This window comes from Anser brachyrhynchus (assembly GCF_964034855.1).
Source record: "Anser brachyrhynchus genome assembly, chromosome: 4".
Classification (NCBI taxonomy): Eukaryota; Metazoa; Chordata; class Aves; order Anseriformes; family Anatidae; genus Anser; species Anser brachyrhynchus.
In genome coordinates, this window is record NC_137698.1 from 9,514,584 (window position 1) to 9,531,788 (window position 17,205).

Genomic DNA, 17,205 nt, shown 5'->3' on the forward strand with positions numbered 1-17,205 from the left:
GCCGGTATGAATGAGCAAAAAAGAAAAAAATGGTTTATACTAGTGGAAGGGTCTCACGTTTTAGATTTGGCAAAGTACATATTTTGTATCCATCTCTTGCCATTGCTCGCTAACTGCTGGAATACACTATGTGGTTTTACTTCAGGCTATATTTTCATTTTATTAACAGTGAACTTAGACCCTCTGAGCATGCAGTTGGAAAACTTGCAAAAACAAAGTTTAAAGATGTGCTGCAAGATGCTTCCCCCAGCTTGAGCTTTTCACACTGCTATGGTGTTGTGTGACTGCTCTGGATTCAGCACAACTAGCCCAATGAACTGTGCTTGTGGGTGCTCTGTATCATCATGGACACATAAAAAAGGATGAAGAACCTGTTCTGTATAAGCCAGTCAGGGTCCTTCTCCATGATGACATGATTTAAGAGATAATGAAGGAAGACATTACATTTTGTTCAGCAAATGTATTCACTCTTTAATGGGTGAAGGGAATTTTCAAAGGCTCACATGGGATGTTTTCACCTATCCATTTTTCCCCCAGGTTGGCTTTGCCTTCTGCCTTTGTGGTCTTAAGACTGAATCATAAGTCCCCTGCTGAAGACACATCCATTTCCTGAGTGTAGATTTTAAAGACACTGTCCATAATGACCTGATTATTTCACACAAAAATAGAAATGTAAACAAGCAGTCCATGAAGAATGCCAGTAATTGCACCAGGGCCAGCTTCTGGCATACTTGCCTATCCTGGGCTCACTTTCTTTGGCTCCTTCTAAATTAATCTTACAATCACTTGCATTTTGACTGTACAAGATACTGGACCTGACAACTCGCATAAATCACAATGTGGCCATACTCTTATATGAGATGCGACTACAACATCAAAAAGCTGTCACCTACGTGGCTGTTTAGAGGGCTTTCTTGGCAGGGAAACTAACAGATCTGCAGGCAAATGGAGGATAAACAATTAACAGCTGTCCCTCAACTAGCTGGCAAAGGAAGCAGGCACCAGACATAAAAATAAACTTGGTCTATTTCTCCCAAAATAAAGATGGAAAACTTAACAGATGAGGAAAGTTATTCTACGAGAGCTTTTGTAATTTGATTTTTAGTGATAAAACAATGTCCAAATAATTACAGCCATCTGTTTCTGCCTCCCAGCTGGGGAGATTAATAAAGATTTCAATGCAGAAGGCAATATATTTGGTTAAAATGGGAAAGAAAGGGCAGGTCTGATTCAGTGGGTAGGGGTAGGAAATAATGGATCAAATTCAGAAACACTGATGTGATAGGCATTACATGGATAAGAGTACATAAAGCCTTAGTTATGCTCTGATTTTTGTCATGGATATAAGCTCATCTTGTAGAGATGATTTACAGCAAAATGAGCTTAAGTAAGGGATTGCTTACATAGAGGATTAATGTGCACTAACAAGAAAGTGAATTAACAGTGTAGCAGCTTCTCTATGCTCATCCGCTACACAGATTCACAAAGCAGAACACAACTTTACTGTACAAAACAAAACAACAACAAACTCATGTCTATGCAGGCACAACTTGAAAATTTAAAGAAAAAAAAAACAACAATATTTATGCATAATAGGATGGGAGCCATCCCCATGTCGGTCTGCACTTGGTTTTGAGGCAGTTTGTTGAACAAAAACAGCTACCAGGTAATATTTGCCAAGTCCCTTGTAATTTCACTGAATGTCCATGTAAGGGGTTATTTCAGTATGAAGAACCACCTGGTTTGAAATGATGACAGAATTTGGGGCTTAATGAATATCTTGTATGTATGAATTCTTGAATCAGCAAATGGAAGATAGTTGCTATGTGGTAACTCTACTAGAGCCAGTGATGGACAGATTCTTGATGACTATTAAATAATTATGGGAAATATTAATAATTTTAACATTAAAAACACTATCATATAAATAGCTTTAATTACTAAAAAATAATTTAAAAAATAACCCACAACTTTTCTTGTTCTGGTTAATAGTACTGCAACTACAACACCATAGAGTAAGTAGGGATTAATTTGACATGCAGAGTCAAATCAAACCACAAACATCCACAAGTGGAAAAGTTACTTTCCCTATCAGTCACTGGGCAACGCTTCTCGTCCACAATTTGTTCCAATCGGTTCACATGCCAACATCAGAAGCACTCAAACACATTTATAGCGCACATTTGATCAAAACGACAATTGGTTTAACAAACTGAACTGTGAATGTGATGCATCTCATCCAAAAGTGACAAACAAGGAGAGGAACTGCCAGTGCCTAGTACAACAGGACGGCTAGCAGAGGCAGTTGAGCACTAGAAATCACACATCTGGTCCATACCTAGGCTAGTGTTCATCCCGACTGAGGTTGTAAGTTTGCACTGTTCTTTGCTTACAGAAACATACAGAAGTCATAGCCCTACAGTGCAAAGTAGGGTTGCAGGGAAAACAGAGAGAGGCAAAAAGGGGGACAGAAAACTAGGGAGGAGAACAAGAAGGAGCAATTACCATCTGTGTATTTTTCTTGGAGAGGGAAGTTGTAACTGGGTATGCAGTTATCCATGCAGATTTGTTTGAGTGCCCAAAGAGGAATTTTTAAAGAAGTCCTGTTTCAGCTCACTTGTGACTTCATAAAAAAAAAAAAAGAAAAAAAAAAAATCACATTTGATAATCTAGGGAAAACCCCAAGAATTTTTGCTGTAGTAAAATATATATCTAATTAATTCCATTCCAGCAAGTACTTCTGGGCAGTTACTGAACTGGACAACCAGATGAGAAAAATCATTTCTTAATCGACTTCAAGGCACATTTGTGGCAAATACTGTGAATACTGTTGTGTCACCAGAAAAACTCAGCGCACAAGTCCCACCCTGGAGCAAGACAAAAATGACCAAAGGCATGTTTGTGAGCCTCAAATACTAGGTCACTGCAGAGACTTAAATAATGCCAACTGTCTCCCTGACATGAGTTCCCATTAATTTGACTATAAGTCTTTACGATATCATGTTTAAAAACATGTTTTCTTCAAGTTCTAGGTATCTGTACTTCTCATACTTGCGATCGATCTAACAGCATACAGTTGTGTGTGTGTGTGTGGGGGGGAGGGGGTAGGAAATCTCAAAGAAAAAAAAACACAGCAGAACGCAACCCAAACATAAAGCCAAGAAAAAAATGAATTATTTATAAGTTGTCAATACCATGAGAAGCATAGAATCATAGAATAATTAAGGTTGGAAAAAACCTCCAAGATCATCTGGTCCAACCATCACCCTACCACCAATATCACCCACTAAACCATGTCCCTAAGCACCACGTCCAACCTTTCCTTAAACACCTCCTGGGACAGGGACTCCACCGCTTCCCTGGGCAACCCCTTCCAATGCCTGACTGCTCTTTCTGAGAAGAAATGTCTCCTCGTTTCCAGCCTGAACCTCCCCTGGCACAACTTGAGGCCATTCCCTCTAGTCCTATCACTAGCTATCTGTGAGAAGAGGCCGACCCCCAGCTCCCCACACCTTCCTTTCAGGCAGTTGCAGAGAGCAATGAGGTCTCCCCTGAGCCTCCTCCAGACTAAACACTCCCAGCTCCCTCAGCCACTCCTCACAGGACTTGTGCTCCAGGCCCTTCACCAGCTTCGTAGCCCTGCTCTGGATATGCTCCAGGGCCTCGATGTCCTTCTTGTAGTGAGGGGCCCAAAGCTGAACACAGCACTCGAGGTGCAGCCCCACCAGAGCAGAGTACAGATCACCTCCCCTGCTCCTGCTGGCTACACTATTCCTGACACAAGCCAGGATGTTGTTGGCCTTCTTGGCCACCTGGACACACTCTGGCTCATGTTCAGGCGAGCATCAATCAACAACCCCAGATCCTTTTCCTCTGCACAGCTTTCCAGCCACTCTGCCCCAAGCCTGTAGCACTGCATGAGGTTGTTGTTGCCAAAGTGCAGGCCCCGGCACTTAGCCATGTGGAACCTCATCCCATTGGCCTCTGCCCATCCATCCAACCTGTCCAGTCCCTCTGTACACTGAGGGTGTACAATAACAAATAAACCTGTTAGATGATCATATTAAGGTAAGCAAACTCGGGTGTCTACCTACCCGGTCTTGTTAGTCAATGTAAACACGGGGTATGAATAATTCATCTCTTTTATAAGTAATAAGACATGATATAAAAATGTTTCATATGAGAATAATAACAGAAATCAGATGTAACCAAAAAAAGTCAATGTAAATAAATTTTTAATATCTTTCTGCTTGTTACAAAGCTATCTAGTTTTTCCATAGGCATATTTTCATCTCTCTAGAGATGAGACAGAACCTTAAAATGTAAAGTCTATTCTGGAAAGCACACAGACAATGCTTTCTATGTACATTCTGAGCCATGCTGCTAGAACTGCTGATAAAATAAGATTTGCTTCTCTAAGTAAATGATAAAAAAAGTACAGCTGAATTGTGCTCCAGTTTGAACCTTATCTGCACCACTTGGGCAGGGGTTATCAAATGTGATGGCGTACTCAAAATTTTACAGGTTTTTCAACCAAGCATGCCAACAAAACCCCAGCCTTGGGAAGAACACGATGTCACTCTTTTTTGTGTATTTGTGGAGAAGCATTGGCAAGTAACAAACACATTTTTTTTCACTGCTTTAATCCAAGTTCCTATAGCCAACCCTCAAGGCAAGTTTTTTTTTTTTTTTCCACAACCAGAAGTTTCAAAGATATCAAAGGCACATTTTCTGAGAATAATTGTGTTCCAGTACAACAGTGGGTTTATAACCAAGAAAGCTATCATTAACCAGGTCTTCAGAAAGTTTTCCCCTACAGAAATCTGCATTCTATTTAAACACACCCAAACCTAACCTGAGAGTGCAAAACCTGAAAGAATCAAGCTCAACCATGACTTAAGCATTTCTGAAGATCAAGGAAGTAAAAGCCTATCACCAGAGGCTGTTAACACTCAGTTGAGCTGGGTGAAGTCCATCTTCCCCTTCCCACCTCCCACAGACTTGCATGGTGGCACAGCCAGCTGCTTAATGTGAACCCTGGGACTCTCACCATATCGTCCTCTTGGACACCTTCAAAATGTTCTTGATGCTATGCTCAAAAGCACCCCAAATAACAAGAGCTATATGTGCCCAGGGAGGCAGCAGACTGAACGAATCTAATCAATGTTAGTACTGCATCAAAATTATCTGAACTATCACGGTTCAATGCATGTTTGTTTTGTCCATGAGGGAATGAATGACTGCTAGCATACGGTAAGAGCAAGACAGTAGGTGGAAAATTCAGGTTTTTTTTTTTTGTTTTTTTTTTTTGTTTTTTTTTAGAGTTAAGTGTGCTGAAGAAAAGCCTATGTTGATAAAATGTGATATCAGAGTTATTCTTTAGTATAAGAATGTTTGCAGTCTTCGGGGAGAAATCATTTATACACTACAGCAGTAGCATATAAATGCTGGGGGATGCTCACATGCTACTTGTTTTAATGTGAGCATGCAAAGAACTGTCTTTGTCAATCTACACAAGTTAGCACTGCATTTTGAAATTCTAATCTCTGACAGCAGATATAACATCCTGCTCTGAGGTTTCAAAGAGCTTGAATGCATACTTCTGCATTTTATTAAAAAAAAAAAAAAAAAAAGAGAGAGAGAGAAAACAAAAACTCTTCCTTACTGTTGAAAACCCACAGTGAATCCTTCACCAGCCACCTCTGGTTTTATATATTTCCTCTAGATATCAGTAGTCTTTTCATTGCACTGATCAGCTTCTTGGGGAGGCCTGCTCAGCTGCTGCCAGGGCATCTGTGCGTGAGAGCTGCTCTGTGAAGTGGATCCTGCAATTTAAAGGAGATCACATGAAAACATGCTTATTTTTAAGTTTTCTGTAATAAATAAATCAAACAAATAAGTAAATCAAGAACTGATATTGGCTTTTCAAAGAGTGATTTCAAAATGAAAATGCCTCCTAATAAAAGTATTAAGGCAAGAAGTCGATGACTCAGAGTAATAGTCCATATAATCCTTCTGATGCTACTTTTAAAAATACATATTACTGATATTTTACATCAATATGCCTGTTTGCTCCGCTGCTGGATTATCTGTTCTGTATTTTTTATTCCGTAGCTCATGATGAAGTGTGCATGGTGAATGATGAAGGAAGCTTAATGATAGCAGTCAGAACATCTCCTCTTTTAGCTACATTTCAGTTATTCTTTACTTGCACTTTTTACTAGCTGAGTGTAAAGAACTGCAGTTTTACCAAAGAATCTGCTCTCTACATTTCCCTGATTGTTCTGCTGCGGGAAATATTGTTAACTGAAGGCCTGAAACCAGAGACATTCTTCACCAACTAGGGAAATTTCCAAAAAAATTTTTTGGTCATTGCAAGTAGGGTGGCTGGGCAGTTTAAAGCAAACCCCCAGCATTCTGATGCCATTTGCATCATTCCTTCATGAAAGTTTGGGTATATGAAAACTGCTAAAATGAGTCAGACCAGAGGTCTAATAGCTCCCATATCTTACAACCGACAGCATCTGGCAGCAGCTGCTCAGGGAAAAATCATTGGAAATACAGCACGTGCACATTGGTCTGCTAAATTCAAGCACACGTGATATTCTTATGAACTCTGCAGCATTTGATTCCTGTTTAGATCAAAGGAATACCTAATCATTATAGGTTGAGGATTATTCCCATCCAATATCTGCTTGCTTCCATTTGCTTGACAAGTTGCAGCTGGCAGAATTTTCAGTGAGATTGGTGAAGCACTGAAACAGAGAGGCTGCACAATCTTCATCCACAAGACAATTTCAAAATATTAAAGCTATCCCTCCTTGTAGCAAGAGGTGGGACTTGACTATGACACTTCCAACCTAAAATATTCCAGCATGGCATGAACACAACCTCACAAACCATACAATTAAAAGATATGTTATAAAGGCATAAGTAAAATTTAATATAATTTCAATTACTTAAGGACAGGTATTCCATCTCAGTAAACTGAAAGCCTTTCTATCTACTTTCTTATATTTTCACAAGGAACTGAGAACAGACAACAAAAAAAAACAAATAAGCCTATAAAGTTGTTTTTTCCCCTAGGTGCTGTAGACTAGCTTTAAGATATGAAATCTGTACAGGGATCATACTCCTGGATAGGAAGACTGCAGTGCTCTGCATCTGCTTTCATTTGTAGCAGTTTCTCCTACTGTGGCTTTAAGTCCTGCCTGAAAAAACGGGTTTTTAGGCACTTCACACCTATTGATTGCACTGGTGGCTACTCTTCTCTTGTACTGTTGAAAATACATGGTGTTCATCTGCACTGTTAGATACCTAAGAATCACTGAAAATCTGGTTTTGTGATATTTTATAATTCATTTCCTAGTTTCACTTTACAACCAGCACACTATTTAATACAATGGTCTAACAAGTGAGAAAAAGTTAGTGTTTAGAGTATCTAGTGGAAATTTTTTAGACTATGTCTACAATAGTAAACCACCACAGATAACGAAGATGACTGGGAAGAGAAGTAAATAAACAGGTGAGATATATTCAAAGCAACCCGCGCAATCAGAATTTCTATCTCTGCAAAGAGAGGCATTCACTGCCAAATGAATGCAGATTCTGCAATCTGGCAGTAGTACAACCTCCCCTAGCTCCCCAAAACATAGTAAAACAAACCCTCAACCACAATCATTGTGCTTCGAGTCACCTGGCGGGTAAATCTGTAAGTAATATAATGTCTAGATCCCCCCTTAGTAGAACCTGCCTCTTTAGCATTGCTAAGGGAACAAACTTAGAAAGAACAAGTGTGATTGGCAAATCTATATAAGATTAGCAAGCTGTTACAGTACTGAAGACATATTTCAGAGGAAGATTTAAAAAACAGTGACAAACTGATAAGAAACTGCAATACGAACGTAATTAAAGAGCAATTGCAGCAACCAAAGGACTCCTGGTCCTTTATTATTTACAGTATTTTATTAAAAAAAATACTTAAACAATGAAGCATGCTTTGACATGTTTGGCACGAATAGGTATGTACATTAAAAGTGACTTCTGTACCTCAAAAACTCCTTAATTATCTCCTGATAGTGCTCATCTTGGAGGAAGCAACATCTCACATGAAAGTAAGTTCCTTTAGCTTGATCTGGAGAAACACTGGGATAACAACATGGTTGTTTTAATGTGATTTCTCATTTTAATTACATCAAGAACTATCTTTTCCTCTGAATAACTTCCACGGACCACTTCAAGACCCTAAAAAAAAATGAAAGAATTAGCACTTCTATGTATCATGCATCATCTTACATCTGCACAATAATGCCTAGACATGGGGTACATTGCCTTTGCAACATCAGCTTTAAACACTGTTATGAGGTACCAGAAGAGAGAAGCTCAGCACGAAGCCAGCTTCCTTCTCTGATTTTAGAGGAAAGTGTCATCTTACAAAAGAAGAAGACCATAAGCCAGTTAGGTTCAACTAACCATTTTTACTACATCAAGTCAGAAAGCCATGGAAGCCCCCACTTCATTTTTACTACATCAAGTCGGAAAGCCATAGAAGTCCCCACTTTTTTTACTGGGGGGGGGGGAGGGGGGGGCATGCCTCTTGCCTCTTATCTCAGACAGAAACAGTTCCTTCTGAACCTTTCTTTTTTAAAAAGCATATAACCAAGCTGGTGAAGTAACATGCACAAGACAATTTCCCAAAACAAACTAAGAAGTCTAACAATGTATTGCTCATCCCTCATGTCACATTCAAGCCCATGCTGCACCTTTCTCAGCCCACCCAACTACAGAAAAATAATTTATTTGTGTTTATTTCAGAAAAGTATTTTATTTCTGTTTTGTTGTGATCAGATGTGTTGATAACCATCTGATCACAACAAACACTGAGCTAATAACATCCCTGAAAAGCAATTTCACAGCCTTTATCATTGGTTATAAAATGATTCTACTTCAAATGGACTACCTAAAGGTCTTGAAGCATTACCCAGGACACCATCACACTGCAGCCTCATGCTCTGCTGAGGAAGGACTGCAAATACACAACGGCAACTCTCTAGCATTTGGGACAACCTGCCTTTCCTCATCAGCTACTTTACGAGTAACTGGCTGGTACTTACCTGTGCAGCGTTACTAGAGTTTTCCCAATCAATGGCATTAATCCAGGGGCTCTCTGGTACTCTTGCCGTCACCTCTACCCTTCATCTGCTAATTCTCAGTCTTCTGTGCAATGATCTTACTGGAATGCAATAAAGCAAGGGTCCTTTTATGTCAGGGAAAGGATGGTAAAGCCAACATTGTATGTTACTAAACCATATTTACTTTCTTCTTTAGTAATAATTCCTCTATAATGGTGAAGGTTTAGCCAGCTACATGATTTGAATATTAGCAGAAGATTCAGTAAATAAATCATAGCAGAAGTTATCAGGTATATAAAAACTAACTTTTTTTCTGAAGAATGTGCATAATTTGCCAATCACAAGGGTCATTGTCTGCAGAAGGCTCAGTAGAAATACTTTGCCCTCTTTATAATTCAAAAACAAATTTCTCTCTTATGTGAGATTAAGTTCTTTTTCAGTCATTGCTAACTTATTAGGGCACAAAGAAAGCATGCTCACTGGTAGTTCTTCCCTCATTGCTCTATCAGCTCTGGCTTCAGCTGTTTAAGCTGTGTGCATCATCATCCAATTACCATGGCCTTTATTTCATCTGACCAGAAATTTCTCTGGCAGCACAGCTGTGCTGATGGCAGTCTGCAAATTTTCACATGCATCTGGCATATACCCTCACCCAGAATTCATGTCTTCTGGTCTTCATCATCCACTAAATGAATCTGCTTCTCACAGTACTCTGTCCATTTGCATGGTAAATATCAGAAAGTTCCATCTGCCTGTTTATGGAGCTTTCTATTAGGGTACGCCAACATTTTGCAATTATTTTTGAGTTCTTTGGTAGAGTACAACCATTTTGTGCAAGTCAGCCTGCCACTTGTCCCTCAGCTGCCCTACAAGCGACTTCTTCACTCTAATACAGTAATAAGTTTTCTGTTTTTCAGGGATGAAAGAGCTTGGCCTGTATTGCAGCTGCAATGTCTTGCAGCTCCATGTTTTCTTGTTATGTTTGTGTAACTTTGAGAAACTCTTGGTTACGTTGATACCAAGGGCTGAATCACCTCATTAGCAGCGTTGCTTTGTCATGCTCTTGTGGTTCAGGAATGTTGTCAGCTTCATTAGACCGCATGTAATATTATGCAAAGACATATTTTTATTCTGGGCCCAATCTGGCATTTGCAGTGAATTCTGCTTGAAATTCTGCTTGGCCAAGAACTGCTGGGTCAGGCAGACCATCCTTCAGCAGGCACCCTCTCTGTGGGCTGGCAGCCCAGCACACTGGGACATCTTGTGGGAGATAATTTGCAACCTCTGAAATTCCTAAAAGCAAGGCAGGCAAACAATGTTATAAAATTTTTAGCCCTAAACCCCTTCATGTCCTTACTGAGGTATATTTGTTCATACTCATGTTTTTGCATGGCTAAGATAATGGCAAGAAAAAATAACACAGAAGGTGAACTAGTTCAAGGTGCAGAGCACATGACAGGGAACAAACTTGGACTTCCTAGGAAACTTTGGAGAAAGTTTAACTGCAAACATAACTCTCACAGCCACCACGGTAAAGATGTTATTAAAAAAGAAAAAATCAATTAGAAATTAATAGCTTCAGCAGCACCAGAGTGCATTCAGTGCATTTAAAAGATTTGATTTGGAATTGAGATTTAAATGCTCAGGCTCCTGTTTGTTTGCCCCTTATTTAGCTGTCTAGATGTCACTTAAGCTTCAGAGGGCTCCACAAAAGCTGGCCCCAACTTCTTTCTTTCTGATTTATTCCAGGACAATGACGTGTTGCAATGAGATGACATCCATAGCTTCCAAAGCTGGAGTTTCTCCCACCTCGTTCCCAAACTCTTTCTTTCCCACTCTTAAAACTTGTTTGTGTGAGAGCTGTTGATAGAGAAAGAAGCAAATAATCTTGGTAGACTTTGCTGAATGCCAGGGCATGAAGTTAAGCACAAGCAAGTTATCAAAGATTTAGTAGGAAGTCTTCAATCCCTGAAGTCAACATGTTTTATTGTAAAGGTATAAGGTCAGGGATATACAAGACAGAGGGACATAAGGACAGTGGCACACCAATTCCTCATACGTGGGTTGCTGATGCATCACAGTTTTCTGCATCATAACTAAGATTCAATGCACAAGCAAATCCTCTTTTCTTTATGAACGTTTTCAAATAATCCTTGCTAAACACGAACAATTGACAAACCTTCCTACAGCAGGCCATTTATGTCACTTTACATTAATCAGTTCCACGAAAGGATAACAACTCTGAAATCTGCTTTAGGACTTCATTCAATATTTCTCTTTTCATTACAGTTTTCTGAGCATTAATGACCAGGTCACAATAAGGTTTAATCAACTAGATCTTGATGATGCAACAAGTCCCAGTGTGAGCAATCACCTGCTACATCCTCCCCTGCACAGCCGGTGTTTTCACATCAACCAAAACTCCAAATCTATGCTAAAAATCTAGACACAACACTACAAAGAAATCCATTTTCCTTTGGGGAGATCTGGCTCAGCTGCACAAAAACATAATCAGAATTCATTAAATCAAAACAACTTCAGTGAGATATTTTTCCTCTTTTAAAGGACAAGCAATTCATTCAAAGCACTTCTTAGAAAGCAAGGCAGAAGAAAGGCTCCCTTCCCTTTTCCCTGCCCAGCTCCCACTTTCTGAAGCCTTCCTCCCGGCACATACATTTCGGGTTGAGACGAAAGCATCTCCCTTCCCTCCTCCGCGTGGCTGCTCCGCGCAGGACCGCCAAGCTTGCAGCTCATCCTGCGGAGCATCCACAACCCCGGCGTTTAAAAAGCTGCTGGGCGACCAGCCCTCCTCTGCTTCCAGCCTGACAGCTCCGCCAGCATATCGAACTGGAGCACTGGCCCCCAGCAAACCACTCGTCCCATTATTCAGCCTGAATGGCCCCACTGCAACCCTTAAAAGTGGGGGAAGAAAAAAAAAAAATGACTTGAAAAAAAATGTTTGCTTTTCTTTTTTTCTCCTTTTTTTTCCTCTTTTTATTTTTTATGCCTCTCCAAAGCATTCCAGCCAGCAGTTTCTGTCTCAGCCCAGCCCAATGCTCACCCCCAGGGTTCAGCATCCTCCCCCCACCGTACCTGCTCCCCACGGTCCTGGGTGGGCAGCCAGCAGCGGAGGGCGGCGTCTGAGATTTCTCTCACAGCCGCTGATGCCCATACCCTCTTATGCTTTCGCTGCCAGGAGCCTGGCTCTGCCTTCCCTGTGACCTCCCCCCCGCTTTAGGTGGCTGGAAGCAGCAGCTGGCCCCCCCGCTCTCCCCCTCCATCCCCAAAAACCAGCTCACGCTCCCTCCTCGCCTACTCTGAGCTCCATCTCTGCAACCCACGGAGCCATGCAGCTGGGCAAGGGTAGTTCTGTGACACTGCACGCGTGGGCAGCCACGCGCTAAGCCTACAGCTGGCTTTTTTCTGGGCTGTTGAGCAACACGGACTGGGTGTCAAGTGTAGCTGCTGCCCTGCAGTCACTGAAATTTCGTCTTCAGGCTTACGGCTCAGCATTCAAGCACCAACGCATCGCCTGACCTGGGGATGCTTGAGTAACCACAAAAAATAAAGGGAACAGCACTAAGCGTGGTCTGGGAATTTCTTCCCTTACAGTACCTCACTGGTGTCACATTCGTAAAGCGGAGACCTTCAGAGGCTCTGCAAAGTGATGAAAAGTCAAAGGATGAGGTGGCAGACATTCTCTTCAAGAGCCCCTTTTTCTTACACGCTGTTTTGGACAGAAAGGTATCACAAACAGGTTTCAATCCCTATATTTTTTTCTGCAATGTACTGACAATATTTTCAATATATATGGTTTTGGTGGTCACCTTTTTAAAAAAAAAAAAGTGAATGAAGGGGGTTTCTGAGGCTGTGATCTTCATCTGGAGAAAAAGGGCTCAAAAGAAGCAGAGGGAACTTCCTCTAAATATATATGAGAATACAGCTAGCTTTATATAGCTTCTTGAATTTCAGTTCAGGATTTTACTACTGCTAATGATAAGTATTTCCACAAATATGAGGATTGTCTCAGCTAGCATGGCTTTACGCAAAGCTTAAATTTCTCATCTCAGATGCTTGTGGTAATCCTGGTGCTCAACAGCCCAGTTTCCTAACAGGAGGTAGAAAAGTAAACAGTGTATTGAGTGAAGAACTTCCATGTGCAACAAGAAAATAGTGCAACCTCTAAAGGATTTTGGGACTCTAAGCAACTGTCAGAAAATTAGACAGAAAGATTCCAGCACCTGGAGAAAACAATCATCAGTGTATGCATATAAAACATGCTTACATACACAAGAATATACTGTATGGCTACCTTCAGTTTCTTCGCTGGTCCGTATTTTGTCTATTTCAATATAAACTGGCACACCTATATATTACACACCCAACAATGTAAAGAACCTTTAGAGCCTAACACAAAATTGAACACTCCATCACTCAAAAAACATAAAATATGGCTAGAGTTGATTTGTTCCATTAAGTTCTCTCCTTCTGATAATCTGCTTTGTAATACACTCTTTAATTACATATTCATATACTTTTTTCCTGTTTTGTTTTTGTTATTCAACTTTCAGTGCTTCTAAAAAATCAAAATATTTTTCTTCCTGCTTGCTGCATTAAATTTAAACCAAATTTAATCAGATGAGGTTTAGCACATCTTTGTGCCAAAAACACAAACTGCAACTTTTAAACACTTATCTTTTGGCCACAGTGAGGAGTGTGTCTGTAAATTAGCCCGGATGCCTATGCACTTGGATACGCCTATCAGATTTGTCAGGTATGAGCAAAGAAAATGAAGTGGTAGAGCAGGATGCTTAAGAGGAAGTTTAATAACAACCAGTATCATTAGCTCTTTTACTGATTCTTTTAAAGATGATGAAAACTCACCTACAGACACAGAACTTAGAAGTATGGCAAATGTGTACATATAAACAATCCAGAAATGCTGGAGAATACAGCAGCACTGCCTAAATTGGATGCCTAGATTTCCAAGTAAAGATCACTTTGGCATTTAATATCCCAAAGATATGATGTATATGTTACAATAAAATGAGTATTATGTCAGAACAGAAAAAAATTAATGTGCACTTCAGTTGAAAAAAACAGTAAAACCACATACAATATACAGTTTCACATTGTATTATAAAAGCCAAAATTAAGGTATCGTTTTCATATGTAAATTTCTGGACATTGATACTGTATGTTGATCATTTTTCCATTACTTGTTGAAGCACCCTATTCCCATTCAATTATTTGACTTGACAGGTTTTACTCCTCCCTCTGAAGATGCCAATAAAAACAAGTATTAGCTGCTGTCTTGCACAGGCAGTTGTGTCTTGTCACCCTGGTGCTTTCTTTTTCAGGTCCACCTGTTGACTTGATCTCCACGATCTACTGATCATAGACAGGTTTGAAAGCAAACTATAGCTCTTTACATTGTTTTTTATGCTCCACGTTCAAATCCACCAAACAACACATACTTGAGACATTTTAACAGTTACGTAGTATTTTTTTTCCTTGCTCACTGTATCTATTACCTTAATGATGCGATCCATTAGGTTACCTTTTTTTTCCCTTAAAAATATTATGTTAATGTTCTAGATGCGTCATGAGGCACAGAGTTTCTGATTGTCTTACAATCTTTTTCCATAAAAGTTGGCTTTCAGATAAAAATTTATGTAGTTCCAGAAGCACTATACAGTATCTTTACAGTTTCAGAATCTACTTAGAGTCATAATTTGTTAACTGATATATTTTACCACTAATGTTTTTTAAGTGTCTTTTAAAGTGACATAAGCCAAAAAGAAATTATCAGCCCTCTAATATCCACAGGTGGGTTCCCTTTATTCTTACACGCATGCATAAATGATGTTCTATGAAATGATGGGAGACATGTTAAACTATTCAATTGACCTTTCTGGGGAAAAGTTCACTCTGTTCATGCTGTTGTTCATTCTTATTGGAGCCGTAACTTCTCTGAGATCAGGCCACTACGCACAATACCTTGCAGAGCTGGACTCAAAATGAACCCATTTTTGTGTAAGATATTCTGATTAAAGCTAGGAATTGGGCACCAAAAGAAAATTAAATGCCAACTAAAGCAAACTTTTTCAAGCTTCAGATTTGTTTAGACTGACAGGGTTTTGATTGATGGTTTGGGTTGGCTCCATGAACGACAGCATTTAGGTACAACTAAGCCTCAAGCCAGTGGTTTACTGAGCTGCTGTCTCGTATCTCTCTTTCACGCACTCACATCAGGATTTGTTCTTCAAGACTTTCTATTTCAGCTGTTTGTAATTAATCCTGGGTCATGGAGAAATATAGTAAATCAAGCAAGCAAGTACAACCAGACAAATTATTTAGACTCATCAAATACTGTGAAATGCATTTGCATGCTTAAACTCAGCAAGAGTTTCAGTGAAAAGAACCAAAATTGAAATTGCCTTGAAATTAATAACAGAAGACAGAAAGCTCAAGTAACTAAAGAAGTAGGTTAGGTCAGAAACTGTTAAGTGCCTAACAGAGGTCAGAAAAATGTCCTTTGTGATTGATGGTGTTGATATCCTAGGGTAAAAGACTAATTAATAGTAGTTCCACAATGGGACTTGAAGAAACAAACTGAAGTGCAAAATGCAGGAAAGTGTATATATATATATTTATATATTTAAGGAAAACGGGACAGTCATTTAGGATGAATAATAGCACTTTACATTTCTATGACATCTTTAATCCCACAGCAGCTGGTGAATTTAACAAATCGGGAAACATTATCTACCATACACCAAAATCATTTTTTCTGTCACTTACAGCATCCCCACTGGAGCAAAAAGCAGTATCTGTTTAACAGGTTAGATCTGTTGTGACAAACACCACATCTAACTAGGGCTACAGGGAGAGTATAATTGTCAACAGCTGGAATGGGTGCTGAAACTTGGATTGAGCAGCTGTTGGGAAGAGCACGTTACAATTTCTCCAGTTGCCATTGGAGATGAAGACTTTATCACAGATCTTGCAGACCTGCGATGCCTGGGGCAGGCATTCTCACGAGCCAGTTCCGCAGGGCACCCGCCTTGGTATGAGGTGCCTTCACAGCTCATAGCCCCTCACACTGCAAGGTTTGAGTGTTATATCCACCAGACAGGGAGGGAGCAGAGGTTGACTGTAAACATCCAGGCACTAAGACAGACCCAGTGGTCAATCGAGAGGTGCTGCCTCTTCAACAGTCATCTCTGAGTGGAGCCTGCACCAAGGTCATCTTTCTTTCACTGCAGCCAAAACATAGGCTACACAGTGAGGTTCAAAGGCATCTCACATCAAAGAAACGATTCACAAGTGCTGCTTCCTAGAGCACATGGGACTGACAATACAATGCCTGACCAGTTTCTCTGAAACCCATGATCACTAGCAATACAGGGCAGCTAATACCTTTTAGGGAATTATGGCTGTACTCATGGCCACTGATGCTATGATCATTGAGGAGTGCAAACAATGTGAGCAGAGCTTGACTATTTAAAAAAAAAACCTGGCAGAAAGAAGAAAGTGCAATGAAGGGGAACTGCATGGCCACTGAATCAGTGTATTCTAACTTTAAAAGGAAAAGACACCATCTTAAAGTCATTTCCAGTTTTGTTGTTGGGGCCAGGGAAAGGCAATGCTGTCAAAAACCAACGGCTAATTTGCAGTCGTGTTGATTTCTGGACAGCAGAAAGGCATGTTTCAAAATGCGTTTTGTGCTCCAGGATAAGGAATAATTAAATATGAAGCAGGAAAACAGTCATATGCCAATGAGCAAAATGGATTAATTCAGCAGTCCATATTTGCTAAGGATGAATCTTCTACTGGTTTAAAATAGCTACAGGTTGATTAGGGAATTCATTTTGGGATTGCTATAAACAACAGTGCAAGCACTCCCAGTCATCCTACTGAGATTCTGACAACTCTGAAAAGTTCAACTTATTTCACATGACACCTGAAACATTTTAATTGCAAAGGAAAACAAAAGAATTTTTCTCATTTTCATTGAGAAACATTTTATGATACCAAAATTTTCCAAAGGAAAGACATTCTGTTTTCTGAT

The 17,205-nt window shown here is 40.0% G+C and overlaps 1 protein-coding gene across 4 annotated transcripts in view; it reads right to left on the bottom strand.

Moving 5' to 3' along the window:
- The window catches only part of LOC308195179 (melanopsin-like), an 80,276-nt gene that overhangs the window by 28,908 nt on the left and 34,163 nt on the right, over positions 1 to 17,205 (bottom strand). The window contains exons 12-16 of one of the 4 annotated variants that reach the window (XM_080592171.1): positions 11,806 to 12,043; positions 9,438 to 11,626; positions 9,114 to 9,232; positions 8,050 to 8,244; positions 5,666 to 5,825 (exon numbers count right to left, since the gene is read on the bottom strand). The gene's annotated coding sequence lies outside the window, so the exon portion shown is untranslated. Of the gene's footprint in view, positions 1 to 5,665; positions 5,826 to 8,049; positions 8,245 to 8,959; positions 9,072 to 9,113; positions 9,233 to 9,437; positions 11,627 to 11,805; positions 12,044 to 12,224; positions 12,355 to 17,205 lie in introns of those variants that run through there. The other 3 variants (XM_080592173.1, XM_080592172.1, XM_080592174.1) reach the window with 3 other exon arrangements.